Here is a 12,964-nt window from a genome sequence, read left to right on the forward strand (position 1 = left end):
ATTGATTTAAGTCATTTTACTGACTTAACGTGGAGATCATCATGATTTAAGTAAAAAATATAGACTTAAGTCATAAAAACGTCAAAAAATATCGTTATATTGATTTAAGTCTTTACAAAAATGACTTGACTTGGAATAAAATGAGTTAAGTCAAAAACTTAAGACTTAAATCATTTGAACTTTATGTTGAACTTGACTTAAGATTTAAATCATTTTGATTTTAGAAATGGCTTAAGACTTCAGTCTTTTTAAAACTGACTTGTGGCAGCTCTGCACAGAGGTAGACATTTTTTAAAATTACACTTTTTCAAAAATGTCCTTCAAATCCTTCAATTTAATAGCTTTAAGAAGTTTCACTTCAAATATGCGCACATAGTGCATACTCATTTTTTTTCTTAAATACGATATATAATTTTTTTATGTTCGAATAATCCTAAAATATTGACTCATTTCCTCTGTCCTCTAAAGTTAACTTTTCTATAAGATTATGAATATTGCTTGCGAAACACAAATTATATTTTCCGCACATAGGTGACTTTCTTTTAACCAATAGTCCCAAGAGAAATATTATGTTAGTACAAAATATGTTTTGTTTACTTCTATTCTATTAAAACCAAACTTGTTTAATGCAATTCCAGGTAACGATGCACTCCAGCCATAACATTAAAAACCCCCACCAACCTCCACTTCATCGCCGACCTTCCGTGCTCGCCGCACAAATAGGATTAAAAATGACCAACTAGCAAAGTCCTTCGGGCGTTTCCTACTTACGTACACAAATAATAGGATTATGGGACCAACAATGCCTTAAAAGCTCTCGACCACATTTTCGTCCTATTACGATTTTAGAAGTTTTACGTAAGAAAGGGCATTAGGTTCATTAAATGCACTCGAGCCGTGCAAAGAAAGATTATACGAAGAGGTATTTTTAAACTCGATGAAGTTGCGGGATTTACGACGTGGAGGGAGACAGCTGGTGGTGGAGGTTTTGTGGTTGGATTTGAATCATTCATGACTAATTAGTTTCGTATGAAGAGATTTTAGGTCATACAATAACGTCATGAATAATAATAAATGACAAATTGAAGTTTTAATAAAAAGAAGTAAAATCAAAGACTATTATTCTTTGGTAATATATAACTATAGGGTCGAAGTATTATAATTTTTCATTCTGCATAATATTGAAGGTAATTTAGTTCAAATGACAACTAAAAGAGATAAAATTTTAAGATTTTGTGATTGAATAAAATCTTTCTATAATCAGACGCATTATTTGAAAAATGGTAAAGAGAAAATATGTTTCTTTTATCGAGATCTACCAGCCCGAAAAATATTTGCACTTATTTAAGACTAACCCTGTATATTATAACGTTCTACGACGTCTTCCGATTTCTAGTCTTCATTGTTGCCTATCTTGCCAGAGGTTTTCGTCTAGTTATCTCTGTCTTCGATTGCTCAATCTATTCCATCTCTTCTGCTTTTTCTTGGCCATCCCCTTTTAAGTGGGTGTCCAATTCAGAATTTGTTTTGAAAGTCTATTGTTGGTCATTCTTTGGACGTGCCCGTACCATTTAAGTTGATTTTTGATATCTTCTACTATAGAATATTTGATGCCTATAATTTCACTGGTCCTTTTCTTAAAATAATAAATATTTAATATGTAATAATATAGTAATTTTTTTCATCCTTGATTTCCCAGCTGATTGTCTCTAGAAGTCCAATAATCAGTTTTAGTAAAATCTCAAAAATTCAGTATAAGTAAAATAAGTATGTGACTATAGGATTCTAATGCCAGGTCCAGACCAAGACGACAAAAAGTAAACACGATTTTGAGACAAAAACAAGACAAACTTGCGACAAAAACTGGAGAATTCTGACAAGACAAACGAGACAAAATCAAAAGTTTATTTGTTGCGAATGAGTTTTATTAACCATGTGTGATTTCACTGGTCTCTTACTGTTAGCAGCACACGCCATCCACACTGCGCCGACAACTTGTCGTAAAATATACGAACAAAACAGAGACACTTTGATCTTTACCGACTCGAGACGGGACATTGAAAAATCTCCGAATTTTGAAACAAAACAAAAATGAGACAAAAAAGTCGCAGAAATGTATTGGATTTGTCGCAATTTTGTCACAAAACATAAATGTTTCTGTCTTGTCGTTGTTTTGTCTGCTTGGTCTGAACCCGGCATAACATTTTAAGTTTTTATTCGTTAACTCCAATGAAGCAATATTATTTAGGGAAATACCATCATTAAAACCATAAATGATAAATTTTATAATTTTATGAAACTGAAATTGTGAGTTTAATTAAGTATTTGTATTTGAAAGGTTTTTTTGTTTAGCTTAACAGTCAGTCAGTTACATATAAAAATCACATTTACTGTTTTACTTTCCGTGTTTGGTACTAATCAAGTGTTGAAATTAAGATATTCTTAAAGACTGACGTGTAATTACCTCACTTAATAGTAGTGTATTAAATGCTGAATGGTGTACTATTCATGCAACATCAAACCAATCGTTTAGCGGTGTTTTACTTGCACGAACATAACTTTCTTTAACACTCTCATGATGGTTAACATAACTCTCATATTCAAATATAACAGTTCATATTTTTATAATATTTTTGCATATTTTACGCTGCCTTTATTAAATTTTGTAATGACGTTTTCGGCTCTGTAATTTATTATTTAAATACTGACCTGTGTACATTGGGATGTGGGCCTAATAACTTCTGCATATTAGTATAGTGAGTTGGTGAGTCCTTTTTCAGTTGAATTATTTTTTTCCATATTATGAGTGAGCGACATACATTTTTAAAGTGAAACTTCTTTACGCCCGATGAGAGTAAAAAATCAAGGCCATGTCGAGCCACGGGCTAGCCAGAAAAAAATAGTGGGAAGGATCGCGCAAACACTAAAAAACATTTGATTTAAAGCTAAGAAAATCATTATAATAAACTTTACACTGTACCTGTGTACCAATATCTTCTGGTTGTGTGTTAGCAAGTAAACCTTCATGCATATTTTCATCGATAGATTTGTAGCTTCTGAATAATGGTCTAGAATTAGAATTATTAGAGTTAAGCAACTCGCATTTTTATTGGAGGTCATAGTGATATTTATTTCAAACCATTAATCAAAGTCAATATTCGTATAATTTAACAAAATTACTCTAAACTGTAAACCACTATAAATACGAATAGTTGGTTAAGTTCAAATTTTTTTCTCTTCTTGTATAAATTTAAGCGTTAACATTATTAGGCATTTGCATAAAAGTGTGTATTTTGGGTGGTATTCCGCAAAATTTGCAGGCTATTCAGGAAACAGAAAATGTACAGATTACAAAAATAAATTGAAAATAATATTTATAGTAATACAGCATTATATGTCACTTATTCAAACATGTCCTTCAAATCCGTCAATTTAATAGTTGTTAGTAAGAACTTTCACCTCAAAATAAATATGGGCACATAGTGCACACACTGTTTTTTTTTTCTTCTACTATACTGTGGTTAAAAATATCCTAAACTGAAGTTTATATTATAAAAAACTTCCTCTTCTACCAATGATGTTCGTTTCATAATACTTTGCTATACGTTCATAATATGTGCTGGGTTAATATTCCATGTATCTCATTGTGTCTGCAATATAAAAACTTCATTCAACTTCGCCTCACTCATATCGAACTTAACAATTACAGTCCTTGAACTAGATGTACTACATGAGTGTACTGTTCAGCTAGAGTAAGTATTTGAAGGCCGTAATTAAAACGCTTTCACGCTGCTAAATAATTATTAAGGCTGAAGCTGCATTAACTTAAAGTTCTTCGTCTTCTTTCTTCTTGATTTAACCCTTGATATCATCTTGATCTCTGATAATGCCTTTTACGTATTGTATTTTAATAAAGGGAGATTCTGTCTCATATTATATTGGTGGAGTAGTAACGATTCTTATATCTAAATTAGAGTTTCAGTTCTCATACATCTGTAAGACAGTAGCTTAAGAAAATAGTATTAGTTTTAGCTTAATAATGACTACAAATTCATCTTTTCAAAAAGTGGCTTTAAAAATTAACAGAGATAATGGAATTTTCAAATCAAAGTTTTACTAAAGATCATACATACTTACATACTGCCACTACTCGCTGACGAGTATTCGACACGCATCAGAAGATGATCACGCAAGGCGTTTCTTTCATGAGCTTTTCTGTCGCTGAAAAACCCGATACGTCATGTTATCTGCCTACCGCACTACGGAAATTCAAAAATCTCATTGCTTTGTTGCCACTTTACTTTTTGGTTGTCGCTGTTAACTGAATTTACAATTCTTCTCCATTGAGATCTATTGTGAGCTGCTTCTTCCCACTCATTCTGCATGTTAATCTCCTTTAAATTTTCGTGGAAAATGTTCTTGTACCTTTTCAGTTGTCCACCCGACCTCCTCTTAACGTCTACAAGTCCACCGTAAAGTAGAGATTTTGGTATGCGGTTTTCTTGCATTCTGCATACGTGCCCAGCCCATCTTAAGAGGGGTTTTGTAACCATGACTTCAATACTCTCGCTTTTCAAGGACCGATTCGTTTGAGACATGATGGAACCACCGGATTCTTAAGAGTTGTCTAAGGTGTCTCGGTTGCAACTTGTTTAATGCGTTCATGTGTGAGCGGTACGGCACCCAGGTTTCGCTCCCATATAACATGGTGGGGATTATAATTGCTCGGTACACTGCAAGTTTCGTTTTTGTACTCAAGTTATGATTGTAGAAAACCCTGTCTTCTTGCATTCTGCATACGTGCCCAGCCCATCTTAAGAGGGGTTTTGTAACCATGACTTTTCAATAGTCTCGCTTTTCAAGGACCGATTCGTTTGAGACATGATGGAACCACTGGATTCTTAAGAGTTGTCTAAGGTGTTTCGGTTGCAACTTGTTTAATGCGTTCATGTGTGAGCGGTACGGCACCCAGATTTCGCTCCCATATAACATGGTGGGGATTATAATTGCTCGGTACACTGCAAGTTTCGTTTTTGTACTCAAGTTATGATTGTAGAAAACCCTGTCTTTTAATTTCCAGAATGCTCTTGAGGCACTGCTAATCCTGTGCTGAATTTCAGAGTCAATATTGCCCTTTTCCAAAATCAAACCTCCGAGATAATTGAATTCCGCTACATATTCCAATAGTTCTTCTCCGATTTTTATAGCATTGTTGTGATCTTCCGGGGGAATGCACATGATTTTGGTTTTGTCGATGTTTAGCTTAAAGCCCAAAGCCTCTTATGCCCAGGTATGTGTTCAACATTTCTTAAAGATCATATACTGACACCAACTTCCATAAATATGTTCTTAATTTGAAAAACAAATATATTTTTCACGATAAACAAGTAATTGAATTAACAAATAAATTATTATATCTGCAGAGTCGGTGTAAGCTTCCAACAATTCTGATTAATCATACACCCATAAACCTAAAAATACCAAAGAAAAAAAGCTTAATGCATTCAACTCGCAGATAACCCATCGTGTCGATAAGCATCTGTTTGTGTTGTCATTTTTCTTGCATTCGGCGATGAACGATTTCAAAATACGTTCTGTCAAGCCGCGACACAAAACAACATATTAGAATACGAGACGCAATCTTGGTTTCGTCAACTGGAGAGACGGGACTTATCATGCGTGTCAGTCGTCGGAGACAATTCGGAGATTGTACGCCTTCAAATTCTTCGCTCGTCTCATTTGGCCGTGGAAAGGAACACGAAGAGAGATTAGATTATTTAAAATCTTTATTAGGAATGCTGTCAACCAATATTGATGATGATATTTTTTATAACACTATCGAAGCATTTATAGAGTAATTTTAGGTAGACTAAGGAAATACGAAATATTTAAAGTACGAAAAAGTTGATAATAAAAAGGAATACACTGTTAACTATTCTACGATATTATACGATTAAAATAAAGGTAAATTTTATTAAGGTTTACTGCATTTTAATCTTACCGTCTTTGAAATATTTACGTTTTTGTCAAAATACAGTCATCAATACTTCATTTCTCTACGTGTATTTAAATTTTTAAAACCAAATATTGTACTAAAGTTATTCCATTTACTAAATTTTGTGTTGCAATAATAATCATTATACTACCTTATACAGAGTGTCTAAAAATTTATTTTAAATAATTACTTGCTTTACACGGCAATCATTTCTTTGATTTAAATAGAACACTTTGTATATTTTACGAGAATCAGATGCACAATATAATTGTTAATCAAATTGTATTATACCGTTATTTACATATCTCTTCAAGTTTTTGTAGAAAATGCATTTTCTTATAATTAAGACATCAATTATCAATATACTGGAATATGGAATATGGACATTTTAGATTATTTTGAAAGATGTAACAAATTTTCGAAGAGTACAGATACCAATGTTGTCAATATAATTCGCGTATTTCATTAAAAAATAAAAAACTGTTTAAATATTTGTTAAAGATGACCAATTAATATGATCCCAGTATTCAAACTACATGAATTGGCTGTTTGCTTTCATTAATAATAATAATTGCTCCAAATACTGCAAAACTGAATTTTGCATATGTATTAGATAGTGTGGTAAAAAATAACACCTTAAAAATTTTTTCATTTTTTACGATATGTTTATCACAACAGAGACGTTGATTTCCATAACTTATTATTACATTGATTTCTGATTCAAATCCACATTAATTTAGAATAATTTAATAACTAAAACAATTGAGTATGTAATTTACTTATTTTTGAGCGGAAACAATGGTGGTAATGGTAATTTAATTGATATACTCTTTTACAAACATTTAAATAGTTTTCTTTTTGTAAACAAATGGGCTTGCAATCAGGGTTCGGAAAACTACATGTTACTTTTAAAAACTACATAAACATTACATGTAGTTAATGTAGTTTATGTAGAGGGTGTAGTTTAAGTAACGTATGTATGTAACTTTCAAATATCAAAGATTTGAGGTGAGGTTATAATAAGTTGAAGCTTTAAAAACACATAATGTATTTAAGAAAACAGAAGAAATATGGCTTTAAATATAATATTTACATCAAATTATCTCTACACCTCATACAAATGAAAATTATTCATAATATCAATACATAGTTTATTAACGTAGTTTTCATGTAGTTAATGAACGGGAAAAGACGTAGTTTTTGAAGAAAAACTACACGTAGTTAATCAGGTAAATTACGTCTTAATTAACTACTTCCGAACCCTGCTTGCAATATTATCATTTGTAACACCTTTACATTTTGTACAGGTGCTAAAAGCGATAATATTGCAACGTACGTTGTTCCTATAAAAAAATCTAAAATGTCAATATTCCATGGATATATTGATGATTTCACTTTATTATCTCTAAATTATAAGAAAATGCATTTTCTACAAAAACTTGAAGAGATAGATAAAAATGGTATGATACAATTTGATAGACAATTACATTGTGCATCTGATTCCCGTTAAATATACAGGATATTTCATTTAAACTTAACAATTTATTGATGTTTAAAGCTAGTAATTATTTAATATAAATTTTTAGACACTCTGTATAAGGTATTATTTTTATTGTTGCAACACAAAATTTAGTAAATAGAAAAATATCTGATCAATAAATAAATTTCAGTAAATATTTAACATTAAAAACTTTCATATCCTTCTAGAAGGTTTAAAAGAGGAAAGCCTTAAAATTTTTACTACAATTGAGGGGTTTCTGGGAAAAACAACATTTGTCAAAAATAAAAATTGCAGCAAATCGACAAAAACTGTTCTTGTTACTTCTCAGTATATGAAACTTGTTTTTTCAATTCTAAGGGCATGTAAGAAGGCATGATAAATATTTTGAGGTGAATTGCAAAAAAATAAATCGAATCTGTAAATGAAAATAAAATAAAAAACTGCTTGACAATTGTTGATTTTGAAGAATTAAAAAAATAAAAACGCACCAAAACGGATATTTCAGAAAATATACTCCTTTATTGAAACGAAGAAGTATTCAAAGTGACACAAAAACAACAAAAAATTCTTACGAAAGCATCAATAACTAAAACTAATAACGAATCATCTAATGCCCTTATTCTACGTCACTATTTCCGCTGCTCTTGTCCTCATTATCTATTTCTGCTAGTGCATCACTGTCTTCATCACTTTGTCCACTTGACATTGAATATAATATTTCAAAAACGGTAATTCAAGGTTATAAGTCAGCATCAACTTAGCCATTTAGTCATTTGGCGGCATCTTTTTGATTAATTTATTTTGTTTTCTTCACTTACTTATTTAAAAAAATACAAATAATAATTAAATATAGAAAACAAATATGAGAGCACGTTAATATTTTGCCACAAAACGAGACTTAATTACATTTTCTCGATAATAAATGTTCAAAAATCGTTATGACGAGTTAAAATTTACTCGTTCGCGAAAATCAGTTATCAAATAAAACCTGAAAAATGATTTAGACGCGAAACTATTCGAACTTATATCCGACAGTTCGAACAATTACCGAGTTCTCGCAAGTCACTTTTGGCAGATTTTCATTGGAGCATTTATTATTGAGTTTAAACTATGCGAACCTTTTCATAGAGCGGGCAGGAACCGGCGCGATGATAAAAAGATTAATTACGTCTAAATGGAGGGGTCGGTATCGTTTAAAGGCAGATCTTCGCCGTTCATTAAATAGATGATGATATTGCGAAAAAGCGCCGCCAAGCTCGGTTTGACGAATAATCTTGATGAATAAAAAAAGATAAATTGTATTGTGCGCCAAAGTGTTTCGCGATCTAAATCTTAATAAAGATGAGAAAAGGAGTTTAATCGATTCAAAATTATTTTGTCTGGATCTGTTTTGTTATTAATCTTTTCTAGGATTACATTTTAATTTTTTTGACAATTTTATATATCATGGCAAACTAAAAAAATCTAAGTATTGGTTCTATTCAAGTATAATTCTTCAGTTCTTTGATACAACTGCTCCAACAATCCATTGGAGCCAATCTTCGGAACAAAGATAGCTTTTGAAGAAGCCACAATTTATCTGTGTTTCTGTACGTGCATCTAGCTGTGTTAGTATCATCCGCAGATGGTTGGTGAATGAAACTAAGAATGCTGATGATGAGGCTATGTTAGCATAATCAGCAAACTCCGATAGATAAACAATTCTAAGTATTTGTTCTATTCAAGTACAATTCTTCAGTTCAACTAATTTTTGGAAAGCAATAATGGTGGTATGTTTAATTGGCATACTCTTTTACAAAGATCTAAATAGTTTTCTTTTTGTAAACCAATGGGCTTGCCAATATTATCGTTTTTAGCACCTGTACATTTTGTACATTTGCTGCTTTGAAAAAATCTATAATGTCAGTATTCCAGGGGTATATTGATAAATGAGGTCTAAATTATAAGAAAATGCATTTTCTACAAAAACTTGAAGAGATACGTAAAAATTATATAATACATTTTAATAGACAATTAAATGGTGTATCTGATTCTCTTAAAATATACAGAGTGTTCGATTTAAATTAAACAAGTTATTGCCGTTTAAATCTAGTAATTATTTAAAATATTTTTTTAGAGACTCTGTATTAGGTAGTATCATTTTTATTATTGTCCAGTCAATAAATAAATTTCAGTAAATATTAAGCATTAAAAACTTTGATATCCTTGGAGAAATGAAGCCTTAAAATTTACTACAATTTCACAAAATTGAAAATATTTCAAAAACGGTAAAGTTTAAATGTGATAAACCTTAATCAAATTTACCTTTATTTCAATCGCAGGGTCTAAAAATAAAATAATATACAGGGTATATAACTATAATATTTTTTACTTATTTGGGCACTCTGTATCTTGTAAAAATATTTTTAAATTGTATCTCTAATAGTCCTTCAACAAACCGAAAACTTGCTAGCTACAATACTCCGTATAGTATGTGGTGAACAATCCTGTATATGTTTTATCAACAACTAAAACTATATTTCTTGTTGTGGCTCTAATTCCAAACAAACATTTTACATATTACATTTCATTTAACGTAAACAATACATACTTAAAATCGAAATTACTGTACTTAAACTTCTAGAATAACAACTGACGTTTCGTATTTATGCTCGTTAACATAAATAAATTTATAAAATTACCTACAAAATTACCCAAACCAAGTATTTTAAGCGTATGAATTTTTAATTAGATGCTAAAAGGGTAATCTATATTTAATTGGGTAAAAGGGGGACAAAAAATATTAAAAGTGGAGGACGTTGGCTTGACCATTAACCGGCACTTTTGCATGCAATTTGTGAAGTGTTAATTACCTTTTTAGGTTAGTTTACGAGTACGAAAATAGTTGCTGGTGCTTCTCATAAACATTTACGAGTAGAAATTTATATTAGGCAAGACTTGATTTTACTTTTTTTTAGTGACAAACTCGAAGTAATGAAAAAATATTTTAAGTTAATGTCTCCTTTTTACAGCCAGAACAAATCCTGACGGAATCTAATTTAAATGTTGATATCTTTGTAACAATTTAGTAAGAACACACACAGTCACAAAAACAATGTTAAATTATGATCACAAACCGTATGGAAATAAGTTGAATATTTTAAGCGAGTTCTAATCTTCATGATGCCAGCAAAAATACTTATATTTACAGAGGACAGCCATACCAACTATTCAGGTTCACAATTCAGTTAAAAATAATAGGAAAAAAAGTATAAGAAGAAGAATGTTGGCTGAAGAACATCAGAGATTGGTATAACTGCTCCAACAATCTATTGGAGCCAAACTTCGTTCGGAGCGAAGAAAAATCCACAATATATTTGTATCTCTAGACAGTGCAAAAGAGAACTGGCTCGAAACAAAATGCGCCGAAGTAGAACAACTGCAGGTTCAAAACAATGATAGAGAATTACACACAAAAATCAAGGAGTTTGCCGGCCTTTAGAAACCCAAATTTGTCAAACCCCATTGTCAGCAATCACAAACCTTGGCAACCTTTGAACACCAACAAACCACACGTTATATGGGAGAAATATTTGAAAGAATTGTTCGGAGATGCGAGAAGACAACAGGAATATCCAAAAATAGACAAAGGAGACCATCTACCCGTATTGAAAAATGAAGCCATCAAAGCAATCCCAGAGATGTAAAGCAATAAAGCACCGGGAGAATATCAAATAACAGCAGAGTACTTCAAACACATAAGCGATAATGCCATGAAGATATTGACCCAATTTTTCAATAAAGTATATGAAACCGAAACAATCTCCGAAAACTAGGATTTACCTTCATAGCCTTGCCCAACAAGAATAAAGAGAAGAAATGCGAAGACCAGAAAACGATATGTCCGATGAGTCACGCAGCGAAAATCTTTGTGCGAATAATATTCAATAAGTATAGTATAGTATTCAGGAGCTTCCTGTAAATGTGATGATTTCTTTACTAGATCACAATACGATTTTAGAAGGGGGGTAGGAACAAGAGAAGCCATCCTGAGCTTAATGCTAATCGCAGAAAGGTATATGGAAGTCCAAAGAAAGCTGTACGTATGTTACGTTGACTACAAAAAAGCCTTCGATCGAATACAGCACGAAAAATTACTAGAAATACTAGAAATTATCACTGAAGTAAGCTTGGATGAGAGAGATATTATCATTATAAGAAACACATACTGGGAATTACAAAGATTGCATCAGAACAGGAAAAGCAATACAAGATACGTAGACATACAAAGAAGTTTTAGACAGGGATGTATATTGTCAACATTACTGTTTAACGTATATATACGCCAAATATATAATCCGAAAATATCTTCAAAATTGTCCAGAAGGGGCTAAAATAAATGGAAAAATTATAAACAATGTAATATAGGCAGACGATACCGTGGTATTAGCAGAATCCGAAGACCAGCTGCAAACCCTAATGGATAAACTGACAGAAAATAGCATCAGGATCAGTCGAGAGAGTCCACCGTCAAGACAAAAACTATGATTTTCAACAGGCATTCCCAAGGCAATGAAAACACCGACATAATGATAAACAGAAAGTCATGTGCCGTACTGATCGCAAACCTCAACAGATATGGCACCTAGATCGAGGAGGAGAACGTGCATCTAGATGTGTTAGAATCATCAGCAAATGATTGGTGATTGAAACTAAGAATGCTGATGATGTTCCAGCACCAATGTTTCCAATATAAATGAAACAACTATGAGTTACACGAGTATATAAAATAAATCGTCCAGTATAGAATGTATAATTGCATATTTGGTAGATAAATAGTTGATTAATCTATAACTGAATACAATAAGTTAGTTAAGAAAAAAAAATAGGTGGTCTGAAAAAAATGCTGGTATTGCAAATTCAATATGGTGCCCGACTAATATTAAGAAACCCTTTTACTATATTCGTGATATATTATTTACTTTTATTTATATCTCTATCATTTAGTACACGGGCTGCAAACAGAACGCCGTCGTAAATCTTTAATGGAAGAGGGAGTATCAGGATTGGCTTCCTCGGGCACGTAGCTTATTGGGAACACAAGAAATTATGTTAAATTCATGTAAATGATTTACTAATAAACCAGCATCCACTATTACGAGCTCGTTGGAGGTCGGGCTCGGTCGTGTTGTGCCTGAATTTATCGGTCGGGTCCGAACGTGTATTTACAACTCGATTTAAGACCCATCCTTAAAAGAATTATTAATCGTTTGTGGCACTGTGGTGTCTGTAAACGTTCTTCTATACGAGCCATAGTTTATTACCGATCAGGCAATAAAATTATAAGAGATATTAGCCTCAACTTTTCTGAAATTTTTAGCAACTTAAATACCGTATGATCGAAAAAAAAACGGCGTTTAGGTGGCTTGGAAATGAACATTGATGGCATTCCCCATATAATTTTACATATAAAATGACAGCGACCTTCA

The sequence above is a fragment of the Sitophilus oryzae genome, unplaced genomic scaffold (genome assembly GCF_002938485.1).
Source record: "Sitophilus oryzae breed Bouriz unplaced genomic scaffold, Soryzae_2.0 scaffold_637_pilon_pilon, whole genome shotgun sequence".
NCBI classification, from domain to species: domain Eukaryota; kingdom Metazoa; phylum Arthropoda; class Insecta; order Coleoptera; family Curculionidae; genus Sitophilus; species Sitophilus oryzae.